The 13,186-nt window shown below is 41.7% G+C and overlaps 1 long non-coding RNA gene across 1 annotated transcript; it reads left to right on the top strand.

Annotated features, from left to right (window-relative positions):
• The first annotated feature begins 2,185 nt into the window (after positions 1-2,185).
• Positions 2,186-5,688, top strand: LOC119008725. The gene is made up of 3 exons (XR_005071497.1): positions 2,186-2,429; positions 3,053-3,375; positions 4,279-5,688. It is a non-coding gene; the product is annotated as an uncharacterized LOC119008725 (long non-coding RNA).
• The last annotated feature ends 7,498 nt before the right edge of the window (positions 5,689-13,186 follow it).

The following is a 13,186-nucleotide window of genomic DNA, read 5'->3' as shown; positions in this document are numbered from 1 at the left end:
TACCGGCGTACCATTACACCTCTGTTTTCTAAATAAACCAGTTATAAATAGTAGGAATGAATTTAATCAATTATGACTTGATATATCTGAATTACATTAAACATTCAGACATTTAATTGCACACCATTGTCGGCGGAGCAGGAGGGAGGCGACTACGCCGGGTGACACAAACAAATCAAACTGCAAGAACAAGCAGAGCGGGAGTGAGAGCGCGGTTAATTAACACTCCAAATTTAGCTCCAGCTCACACAATGCAATTGTCAGCAACATTATGGATGCTCGAATGATGTGAATGAACTGTAAGCTCAAGGAAGAAGTGAGAGGAAATAAAAAGTGCATGGCCACCAAAAATAGCGCCGCCCAGACAAAATGGCCACGAGCGTTGATTCGCGGCACGTTCGGCTTCTTTATTTTCCATCATGTGTGGGAACGAGAACAGCTGTCTCTGCCTTGTTGTGGCATCTGGTGGATTAGGAGGGGACGGAGAGGAAAGAGACACGCAACGGGGCGGCCAAGCTGCTACAAAGCTAAACGAGCTAAAGACATTTGAGAGATGATGAGACTGAGCGATAAAGAAGGTTTGCGAAGACGACATACTTCGAAAAGCTGATGTTTGTCCTGAGAGAGACAGCGTAACCATATGAACGCTGTTGACATGTTTTCAGTCATAGTTAATGTTAATGAAAATGCAGCAATTCTTATTGTCAAATGATTATGCACAATGGAAAAACAATATTTCGAGCATTATGTTTTATTTCTGCCAATACATCCACCCAAATCCTGCACACTGGACCTTTAAGGTTGCGCCTTAGTTGATGTAACATGGCACAGGGTAATTATATCATCTATAGTGTCCAAGCACAGCGTGTAGAAGGTTGAGTTCACATGTTTTGAAACAAAGGTCTCAGAGGAGTTTTGCCATCAGCAGGTCACGTAAACATTCATCCCCCCTCCAGCCGCCACACAATGCACACAAACACACACAGACACACACGTGTCGGTGAGGTGTTATCTATGGACAAAGCAGATACACTTTCGCTCACCTCTTTGTCTCCCACTGAATCCTCGTGAGACCCGGGGGTGTTTCACTGTTCTGGCAGTTTTGTCCTGTTAATAGATGTTCATTAAAATCCAATTGCTATGTTTTGATGTGTTTTTGTTTCCTGCATTTAACGAGCACAATTAAAACGTATTCTGTGATTCAATGCTATTGTCTCTGTGGACCTTTAAAGCGTTTTGGCCAAAAATACTAATTAGTGTCAGATTTCCACTGTAGATTAATTTACTCCTCTTTTTTTTCCCACACACAGACAGCCTCTGGTCTCTCTAATGAGGCCTGTCTAGGTCTGGAGGAGGAAAGACGAGAGGAAGTACAGGTGGCAGCTCTCTAATTATGTCCCCAGTGGATGACTACATTACCCAGGTACCCCAGGCCTCTGACAGGTGGGTGGGCAGATTTGAGATGGACCATCACTGGGATGAATGACAATCTTAATTAATCATTTCCGCACTTATTCCATCAGGGGAGGGTGTTAGCCAGTGTTTGTTCCATTGTTAATTAGTGTCGAATTGACATCAGAATGATGCACTTTTGTTGTCTCAGCACAGCAGAATTGAAATCACTAGAGGCGACGATTTCTCTCTTTTTTTTAAAGGTTATTTTTTTGTTTGTCTGTCTTGATAACAGCCTCTACATTAGCTGTAAATTTTTGGTTATATCTTGGTATTGATTGGTCCTGTATCTGTGTGGGCAGCCACTGATAATGGTTAACAATATGTCAGTTTAAATAAGCAGCTGGGGATGGATGGTGTTAGCTGTTAGCTTGGTCTCAACTGTGATTTTAGCACTCCCTACATCACAGAACAAAATACTGAATACTTTGTGCTAATGCCAGCTAAACCCCATGTATCCCCTAATGTGGCACAAACACAGCACAGTGTATGCTGATGACATAGCAGGTGTCAGCAGCAGCCTTAACAAAACTTGATATCTCAAGGGAGTCACTGCTTTTGTTAGCAAGCTAGGCTAACTAGCTTAAACTTTCTGTTAAGGCTTATACGCCTGCCTTGCTACCTTCCACTTCTTCGAGTGGAAGGAAAACTGTCAAGCAAAACATTTATTCCAACTTTTTAACGTTGTAAAGTGCCAGTTTAAATTGCATTCGATACCTAACACACAGACAATACCAGTGTTGATAGGCTAAAGGCTACAGGCAATGACATCTAGTGAGAGTCACTGCTAAGCTCACCCTAGCATGTTGTAAAGGGACAAACGTTTAAATTGCTAACAGTACATAACCAGCACAATGAGAAACGTCTTGTAACAACGGCTACATAAGCTATTCAGGGCGATGACGGAGGCTTTAAAAAACTTCACGAGTTTAACAGTGTGACCAGATGTTCCAGTGACCGTCTCACGTTTGTAACAGGTGAGCTCGGCCGTTAGCTAAGCGGGCTAAGCAATATTAATAGTGTTAGTAACATTAATGCACATTAACTTAAATCTTCATGAACCTATGATTCTTTCTAAGAAGCACAATTTGGGACCTGTTACAATGGAAAAGTGACTCGACACAATGAAAGTCTCTAATTCGTGCAATGGGGGCTAGGATTAAGGTGGATAGGAGTAATGCTGACTGATAATCAGTGCTAACATTAGCAAGCTTAGTACAATACAGTCTTGTAACTGGACAAATGCTCAAATTGCTAACAATTCATGATGAGCATAAGGGAAACACATCTGGTAGCAACATGTTAAGTTAGCTGTTCAGGGACATGCTTCAATTAGTGGCGCAACACTGAAGCAAACGCTCCCAAATGTTCATCGACTGTTGCCATGGAAAACGCCCGAAGCTTACACACTGCCATTTGCTGTTTGCTGCTACTAAAATAAAGAAGGAATAAATGTCAGATGGCCCCTGAAACACCTTTCGTTCGGCTAATATTTGTTTGCTTCTGTAAACTTTGGCTGAAGCCTGTTTCTCCACTACTGGACAGCGATCTCCCATTATTCCCTTCACTCCCTCATCCCCGGGCTCTCCTCTTGTTTCAGTAAACAGTAGTTGTCATTTCGAAGCGGTCACGGGAGCAGGCCAAAGCGTCTTTGGCAGTGAATTGTGTGGAGGGAGTCGGGTCCCATCTGTTCCCTGTCCACAGGGGATGTTGGGTTAGCCAGCCAGTCTCCACCACCACCACCCTCCCCTCTCCCACCTCCAGTCCTCCTTAACACCCAGAGAGAGGATAATGAGAACAGGGAGAGGGTGCACCGCACATCTCCGGGCAGCATGCATGTCTGGGCTCCCGCCTCGTCACGTCTCGTCCCCTCGGCTCCGTCATATGGACTCACGGCCTCAGCTGGCTGCATGTCACCGAGAGGTATTCTTCAAATGCAGATGAGCTGTTTGACATGTGTCCCAGTGACTGTTGCTGACGGTGGTGCTCTTTGATCACACGGCGTAGCATTTAAAGGGTCAGTCCACATAAATTACAAAAAACCATACTGTAATTTTTTTTTGTGCGTCTGCTCAAATTTTGTTTAAATTTAAGTTTAAGAGATGCTGTTACGTTCTGGCTTTACTCCAGTACAATGGAAATTAATGTGATTTTTTTGGCGGGCGATGTGCTTTTTTATATAAGAAATTGTCCCAATGAAAACTGTTGCATGTTCCTTAGATCATTTTTCTGTAGATTATTCAGAGTAACAAGGACAATGTTTCGAGGAAGGGACATTTTTTGAGAGACTATCCCCAAAGACTTTTTTTTAAAGACTGAAAACACAGCCTAGATATTTAACATTTATCTTTATTAGCTAAATACAATGTAGAAGTTAATGAGAAAATATGCCTGTTAGGAATTTGAATGGACTGACCCTTTAATCCTCCAGTCAAAGAATACATGGTATAATCCACACTGCTGTAACTTTATTTTTTCTTCATTCACAACCTTTAGTCTCAAATTTATATTTTAGTTTGAGAGTCTTTATTCCTCGCAGCTCACTTACAGTAGTGAATGTATTTTGGTTCACTTCCTCCTTTATCTGTTTAACAGTCAGTGGTTAAAATACATGCGGGTCAAAACACAGCTTGAATCATTCATTTAAAATATGTTATTAAAAGGGGAAACTGGCAGAGGATGCAGCTCCTGAAATGAGTTTTATTGTTATTTATATCCACTTCCTGCGAGCAGGTGACTCAGAACAAGGTGTCAAACTCACTTGTGTGTAAGTGTTATCATTTTTCTCTGTAATGGGGAATCAATCAATTGTCTCTCCCCTGACAGCAGCTTGGGCGAGCTCTTCTGTAAACACCGTCTGAGTTGTGACAAAGAGGCCACCGTGCGTCGCCCCTCCCAGATGACGTCTTTCATTACCTCCCTGCACCTCTGACAAAATGCCTGGGTCTTATTCAGATTTAGATGAGGCATCGAGTCATTTATTTTTGCAGCCTCGCTCTCGTTGTCTGGCGCGGCCTGCAGCCCACGGCGATGCAGCGAGAGGCCGGAGGCTTCGAAAAACTTCATGACTTTAACAGTTTGACCAGATGTTCCAGTGACCGTCTCACGTTTGTAACAGATGAGCTCGGGCGTTGCGCTCTCTGCTTTGCCAGGAGACGCTGAGACGCCCTCGGGGACACACCCACACATGCACACGAGGAAGAGGAAAAACTCCTGATGGACTCTCGCTGCCTGAAAATGAAATTCCGCTTCTCTCCGCCCGCAGAACACAATGTGCAGACATTTGCATGTGTGAATGAAAGTGTGTTCCCCCTTCTTATGCTGTCTGAATACTTCACATTATTGTGTGATCCCTCTTTTCACCCCCTGCAAGATTAGTGTCGCACAGAATATTTGTCTAATTTTTCAATATCTGACACTGCTCTGCTCCACATTCATGTTTTTTTGGTGTTCGGAAGATTACTTCCCATCCCGCAATCACGTTAAACAAATGGCAGAAATAGCCAGAAAACACCCGAGCTCGTTCCTTGAGGGGCAGACTGAAATTAGAGTGTGTCAGAGGGTGAACATGGTCCTTTTGGGACCCGGGTCCAGACTATTATTAGAGTATTGATTCAGACAGAAAATGGACTGGCCTGGCACCGAGACTCTTTGCAGGATATTATTTCACTCGTGAGAGTTTTAGGTTTTTTTTTTAAAAGTTTTTTTTATTCCAATTCAAAACTCCCAATAGAAAGGTGGACGTCCTGTTCTGTATTCATCTTCTTCCTCCATCTTCATCGAGGAACCTCAAAAAAATGATGGAGGGGTCATTATATCACCAAATCTTGCTTTGGTGCCAGATTTTGGTTTCAACTGTATTGAAGTTTACAGGAGAGAAACGCCCTAAAACTCAACATATCCCAAATGAAATTCGGACTTGAAAAACGTGTCAATTACAAAATCAGAGTCATTAACCTTCCTCTGGAGGCCTTTCATCATCAGAAGTCAAACACGGTAGCTATGTTTGGTTTAAATGTGTTTGTCCATGCATCTCCTCATGACTTGAGTACAGCTGACACCACAGTCTGGCACCAAAGTGAGATTCGGTGATGTAATTCACATCACATCCTTCATTTTTTGGGTTCCTTGCCAGACCAGCAGCAGTCCTCAGACCTTCCTGATGTTCCCCGGTCACATGACCATCCCCTGCCTACACACCTGCCCCTCCTTACTGCTAATTAATTACTCATTATATATATATATATATATATATATACACAGTCCAGCAGCTCAGTTTCTTTGCCAAATCATCTTATGTAAGTTCCAGTCTGTGATCTGCATGCCTGCTAATAGTTTCTGCCTGTTTTTATTGTTTTTCTGGAGGGGATTTTTTCGTTGTTGCCTCCTGCAATTGGAACTGGATTATAGTGTTTTTTTTTTTTTACCTAAAGTCTGATTGGTCTGCTTTTGAGTTCATATGCTAAAAGGAAACCCAGAACTGTGACTCTTTCTCTCTCATGTATTGTTTTGTTTTTGTTCACATGAAGATTTTAAAACTGTTTAAAGCAGTGTTGTTCAGTCCTCTTCCTTTTTAGATGTTTCTCTGCTCCAACACACTTGATTCAAATGACTGGCTCGTCATAAAGCTCTGCTGAAGAACTGATAACGAGCCAGCAGGGCCAGGATTGAAGAAGACTTTTAATTTGTTAGCAGTGATGGAATGTAACAAAGTACATTCACTCAAGTACTTTATACCTTCACTTTTACACATTTTTAGAAGCAAATACTTTTTACTTCATCAAATGTCTTAGATAGCTTTAGTTAATAGTTACCTTTTCTGATTAAATGCTGCATCAGAGCATTTTGAATTATTTTATTTTATCAGCAATCAAAGAAATTTACTGGTACTTTTGATTATATTCAGTGTGAGAAAATTACTTACTTGATACTGAAGTATATTCACTTGAACACACTTTAAGACTGAAGGGCTGTTGTTATTGTTGGCTTCCATTTTTACCAAAACAATGTTTAACCTGATTTCTTCACTTTGTCTCAAGTTAGTTGGATTGTTAGTTATGATATTATTGTCCTCAATGTTTCATCTCTGGGCTTCACAGCATAATATTTTTCAATAAACAGACAATAACAATGTGACCATTTTTATTTGGTTTGCTTACTTTTAGAAGTGGTCAAACAACATCACATCTACATGATTATAATATCTAAGTATATATTGCACTTTTTATGTATTGTGTCATGTTAATTCATTTACCCTTTGTCAAATACTGTATATACCAATCTATGTCCACGGTCTTTTGTACAGATCTACATACAGTAATGTGACTCTAATGACTGTGATTGGCTGAGAACTCTTACTATTAAGTGGTGTGCTGCTGCTTTCAAATGTGTTTCTCTTCATTGTTCATAAGCGGAGTCTGTCTTTTACAGTATTTGATAAGACACATAAAAGCCTCCTGCTCGGATTCCAATTATGCTTCATGAATCTCGCCTATAATATTAATAGTACGTTCTGCGGAGAGTGTTTGGAGTTATGTAAATTGCAGCATTAGAAGTGCTGTTGAAATTTCTCCATGTTCACTATCCCCACTTTTTTTTTTTCTTTTTTACGTGACAAGATCATGAATTATGCAACCGGGTCAGTGTGAAAGAGGTGTAAATTTGTTTTTTCTGCGAGTGTGAGAGCTGCTAATGTTAATTCGTTTACACTGATTCATTTTCCCACCACCAGCTGGTTGTCTCACACACCTGCATCTGCCTACGCGCCTACTCACCTCCACGCACACACAGTATAGGATGTAAACAAGTGCAGAGGTCAGAGGGGCGGCGGAGACGCAGGAGAAAATGGAGGAGTGAAGCTTTGAGTCACTCTCCACCTCCAGTCTCTCTGCCTTCCTGCTGCTCCTTCATACCTGATGGGGACACCTGACTGTTTGATGTGTGTGACAGCGGCACAGAGAACACCACACCCCGCCGTTCTGATCTGGTCTAATCATGGACCCACCGCGGCGCTCTCCCGCCAATCTGCATCCTGTCACCTGCGGGGGGAAAGGTCAATCCAGGTAACATCGTGGCTCGCGAAGGCAGTTACTCACGATTATCTGTATCGTTCCCAAACAAACATGGCTGCGGCGACACTCCGCCCACTTTCATCACAGTGCGAGCTCCAAAGTCCACGCCTTCACACGAGGCTGGATGCTGCAGGCTTGAAGCCAAGACGCTGAGCTCTGAAGCCGGTGCACAAGTGCCTTCGGATACAGCTTCTCATAATGGCTTAGGAAGCTCATATTTAGCCCAGCAACCGGACCCAAATGCAGAAATAAGGGCAGGCAAGTTGAAAAACAAAAGTGGGCTTTAATAAGTGGAAATCCAAAAAGCTGACAACAAAAAGGAAACAAAGTGATATAAAAACAGAGGACCATAAAGCCATGGGGAACAACTGAGGAACACATTCGGAATACACGAGGAAAACACAGGCTAATGAAAAAAGACAAAGACAGGAGGTATTAATTTAAAGGGTTTAAATTGACAGGGAATTTATTTATTTATTATTATTTTGGCTCAACGAAACTATATTTTGGGTGCTCGCAAGAATTGACGGAGTCTGTTTGCAAAAGGTTCACTTACATATCTTTTTAGTTTAAGTAAGTTAGGGAAAGATGACATTTAGACAATGGCCACAATCCTCACATGCTCCTTTTCTGCCCTGAAGATATACATAGAGAATGAAGCTCTGTTGCAGAACACGTGTATGAATTCCATCTGTCTGTAATCCAAATTTGTGCTTCTCAACATAGTATGATCACTCCACACACTGTATAATCCCATATCCACTTCTCCTCAGATAAAAATCAACTCACACTGTTGTTAACTTTCTCTCTGATAGACTATGATTATTTGCTATTCTACTCCGCTGTCATTGCGTCCTCACAATTGGAATTAATAGCACAATTGTTGCACTGATGAAGTAGGTGCTCATGTTTTTGAATCCACTTTTAATGAAGGTCTTATTGTTTAACAAATCAAATAAATTGCCCATTTTCCTCCTTTTGCCCTTTTATGACAAAAGAAATCTTCTGACACCAACGATATTAAAAGGTTTCTTTGCTCCAGTAGCGTTTTTTCTTTGTATTTGATTGAAAGGGGTTTAAAATGACACTTTCTCAACAATTTTGCCATTGAGAAATCTTTTCAAGAGGTTCTGTGTTTAGAATCGGGAGCAGCAGCAGGGTTACCAAAACCCACCTCAGATCCTTCCAACCTGTGAACCACAGGCTGCTGCTATCCACCTACTCTAATCTCATCACGCAGCCAAATAGAGCAAGTTAAAAGAGAAGAAATTGAGGAAATAATCAAAAATATGACACAACTGCCACGTGGTTACATTGAAAACAATGCAGGACGCGACTTTTTCCTGTTTTATGTTGAAAGCTGCTCATAGTGTCATGTTTTACTTTACATTCACGGTCTTTGTCTTTTTCCCACGTTTCTGTGCTCACTTGTGTTCAATTTGTTAATCAGCCCCTGTGTTTCTCCTGCACTCTTCATCAGTTCATCTGTGTTTCCTGGTTCTGCATTGACTCCTGGACAAAGGTTTGCTTTGAGGCAACAATACTCCAAAATAATCATTAGCAAGTAATCATAATCATAACTAAATTAAACAGTTTTACCGAGCTGGAGGGTAGATTTGATGCTAAGATGCTAACGCTAGAAGGTATGTTCACTATGTTCACGGAAATGGGTTCATGCTAGCATGCTAATATTTGCTATTGTGAAAGCTTCATTTCAAGAGACGTGGCTCTTTTTAATTTAAGGCCACATTACCTAAATATAACCTGCACATCTTTGTTTAATGACAAGGCACTAATACTAAACTGGCCTCAGGTAAGAAGAGAATACCTCTGCTTCTGAAAGGTGAGAGGTGCCTAAATGGAAAAGAACAAAGTCTTAATTTAAAACCTAAATTACAGAAAAAGCATGCAACAAGACACTTTTTTCCCTTATTTTCTTTTAATGACAGAAGAACAATCATGTCATCCCTGAGCTCTCAGAGCGGAGTGTGAAGGCATCTTTCACTGAGACTGATGTGCTAAGACGGTCTACGGCCAGCAGGGTCGAGGCTATTGTCACCCGTGGCTCTCCCCAAGGAAACGGTATGAGAGATTTAATTCACAGAGCCTCTTCTCTTCTCACGATAGAGATGGGCATCGGATCCATAGGAGACAGAGAAGATGAGACACCTCAAATATCTAAAATTGTGCAAATGATTTTTGCATGAGCATGTGGTGCTCTGCTGTCTGTACTGATTCCACTCTGTTTCTTTGAAAAGACCGACTATTATAACTTGTTTTCTGATTAAGCATGCAAGAAAAATTTGCTTTGAGCCTCAAGTGAACTGAGACTCTCTTGAAGAAACACTCAATAACTGTGATGAGCTTTGTCTTCTCCCCAGAGAAAGAAATCTTTTAAATATTACTCCATAACCACACCTGAGCCATAAAAGTCCGTTGTTGGGTGAATTGATAATGAACACCACATGTGAGCAAACATACTTGCTGTATAATAAAGTCATATAATGTGTTTTACTGCCATCACACAGCCGAGCTTATCGACGTCTGTCTGATGATCTCCACTGAGGTCTGTTTAATGATCTCCACCGCGCTTCTCTCTATGAGCCGTCTGTCAAAATTCAATTAATTTGTCGGAGGTTATTCGCCTGTCAGTGTGCTGCATTTTAATAAAGCTGGAGAGCTTTGATAAGACGTCGCTTTAATTGACAGCGAGCAGGCGATAAAGCTGGGTTTATTTATTTCCCCCCTTTTGTTTTATATCTTACAATCGAGGATTCTCCAGTGCAATTTGATCACTGAATTAAGGACAAGTCCTTCAAACCCTCCTGAAATTGTATCCAGAGTTTTACTCGCGAGCGCTGCTACTTGGACTCCCCTCCCAGGTTTCAGCAAAGGACAGTGGCATCCCTGCGCTGGGGCTGGTCTTCCCTCGGATGTGCCGTCCCTGTCACGCTGGTTTTCTGAGCTGACACGTCTCTTTTCCATCAAAGCGGCACATCTGGCCCTCCTGGAGCTGGAACCAAATGTCACCAGGAGTCCCCCACAGAGTGATGCCAGCCCTGTTTCGGGTTACGCCACCAGATATTGAAGCATTTGAGTGTCATTATTGTGTCGCTGCCCACTGTGAGGCCTGCGGACATTTTCCCCCATCGTCCTTTTTTAAGAATTGTTATATAACCGTTAAACAGGTTTCATGTAGTGATTACACGCTTTTTTTTCGTGAGTAAGAATCAGTTTTGAGATTTAAACAGTAACAAACAGTCTCACAATGTAGTATAAGCAGCACTAGGGGTTGGAATAGATAGAAATCACTGAAACCACTATTATTGGTTCCTGGTTAGCGGTCCAATGTTTGTTAAGTTATTCAGAAACTACTCATTAAAGATTAATCAACTATCGAGTCATTCCTGATTCATTCCTTATTCGCTCGTCAGTAACTACTCAGGTTTTTGTGTTTTACGCTTTCACAGCCTGCTAAGATTGCTTTTCTATTCAGTCAGCACTAACATCCTCAGCAGGTATGTGCTATCTTGTATAGCTCTGGAGGAGCTTTGTCAAATATGAGAGAAGATCCTTGATGTCGGATCTGTGATAACACTCAATGGAGTGTTATCGCAGGTCCGACTCGGAGACTAACAATTGATGATGGAATGTCTACTTTATGAACTAGTGGCACTGAGTTTTGAAAGATGCAAGCATTCACCAGACAGGAGGCTCTGACAAAGAGAGGATGTCTCATTGCATTGTGGGAAATGTAAGACAGGATTCTTGAGGTTAAAAGTCAGGATGTCTTTGCTGCTGCCTCACTACATCTCTGGACTAGTCAGACAGAAGAAGACAACTTGTTTTTCACAGAGCTATCGTCAAGTCAAAATCCTCCAAAATGCTTGTGACTCTTTAAGATGAAACAGAATGAAAATGTTATCCGCCAGTAATTCCAGATCTCACACTTTTCCATCTACAGCGTTAGAACTCCATAAGAATGCATTCAGCATCACAAGTTGCAGGTCGGTGTATCTGATTCCCAGGGATTCTTATCAAAGGGAGACCCCTCGAAACATACAACAAGCTTTCCATAAATAACCACTTAGCAGTCAGGCGCAAACATCACCCACGAACTTTCCCGGGGGGGGGGGGCGTGCAGCTATTCTGAGAAAGCCTTTCTTCCTTTATGTCTCCTCATCCGCCACAACCATCATTTCTGCTGCTGTCCAGGTACCTGATTCCTGCGAAGCTCTGTGGGAAAATGGTCAACACGAAGAGCTTTTACAGCCAGGCGGATGAAGAGCTACGTGTTCGGAATGCCTCGGGATAAAAATACGAGCAAGGCCCCTGATCTCCTCAATGTTTCATTCACCTTTGCACTCCGTCTTTTTTTCTCGCCCATAGAGACTTGATCGAGTAGATCTCAGACCGGTCTTGACAGGTTAAGTAGGGCACGAGACGCAGCTCTCTGCAGGTCTCGGCACCGCTGCTAGCTCACATTACCTGATACATCTGTTTGAGGACTTTTCTTTAAAAGGTGATAAGTCAAGCTGTCACGGACGCTTTCTCCTGGTGGAGTCTAATTTTGTGCGCAAAATAGCGAGGACTTCCGGTTAAGGCTTAGGCGTCTGGAAATTAGTTTTCAGCATATTCTTCCGTTTCCAAATGACTTCTGGCTTGTTTGCATAGTGACTGCCACATTTTCAGATTCATGCTGATGTAATTCATGACGATATCCCACGCACATTCCTCTGGGCTAATCCTCTAATCATTTCATACAGGAGGCTCTTGTCTTGGTCGGACATGTGTTGAATAATAAACTATAATGTCTGCCTGTGTTAAGTAGTTGAAGAATGGGATATTTTCAAGGCTTTCTATGACTAGAAGCACAAACACTTTTATCAGCACCACTCATTTTGTATAATAAAGAGGTGATATTCAACAACTGGTTAACAATTCAGATCTCCACTACCATTTTGTTGGATTAAAGTAAGAAGCTCAGAAGAAATGACATCATTTCCCATGAATGAGAATATTAGATGTAGTACACAGTTCACTACACAGAGCCGACCACACTTTGATCCTGCTGCCAATGCTGGAGGAACTCCTAATGCAGCGCAATTTAAAAATATTCATTCACAAGTAAAAGTACAGATGTGTAACTCCCAAATGTACCCGAATCAGCAGAAGTAAAACAACATGCTTGGGCTTGGGCATGGGCTTCGATCAAAGTTGGACATTAAGCCAGTTTATGGTCAGTCAAATTTCTCCCTATTATAGGCCTGAAGTGTAAAGTAGAGTTCTGCATTATGGCCATCGTCATCTTGGTTTTTCAGAGCCAGATATGACCATTTGGGAAGAGATGGCACCGTGGAGCTCTGTACTGATAGAGGTTGTTTTTCTCATAACCTCTCATAATTGTTGACTTGGGTTTAAGGCACTTCTGCATTCATTATCAATACGTTCTGTGTTTAAGAGTGAGTGATGAAAGAAAATCTCCAAGTTATGAAACAGATTACTTATGCTGAGATTACTTATGCTGCGATATTCACATGCAGTATTCACGTAACTATCTCATGAGTTTTCAAGTGAAAAGGATAGTAGCTACATAATTCTAACCTTGAAACAAACGCACATTTCCACCCCTGCTAGGCAGAAATTAAATTCATGTATTAGCG

Source organism: Acanthopagrus latus, chromosome 19 (assembly GCF_904848185.1).
Source record: "Acanthopagrus latus isolate v.2019 chromosome 19, fAcaLat1.1, whole genome shotgun sequence".
Taxonomy (NCBI): Eukaryota; Metazoa; Chordata; class Actinopteri; order Spariformes; family Sparidae; genus Acanthopagrus; species Acanthopagrus latus.
Note: the sequence above shows the minus strand (reverse complement) of the source record. Positions and strands in the feature narration are given on the sequence as shown.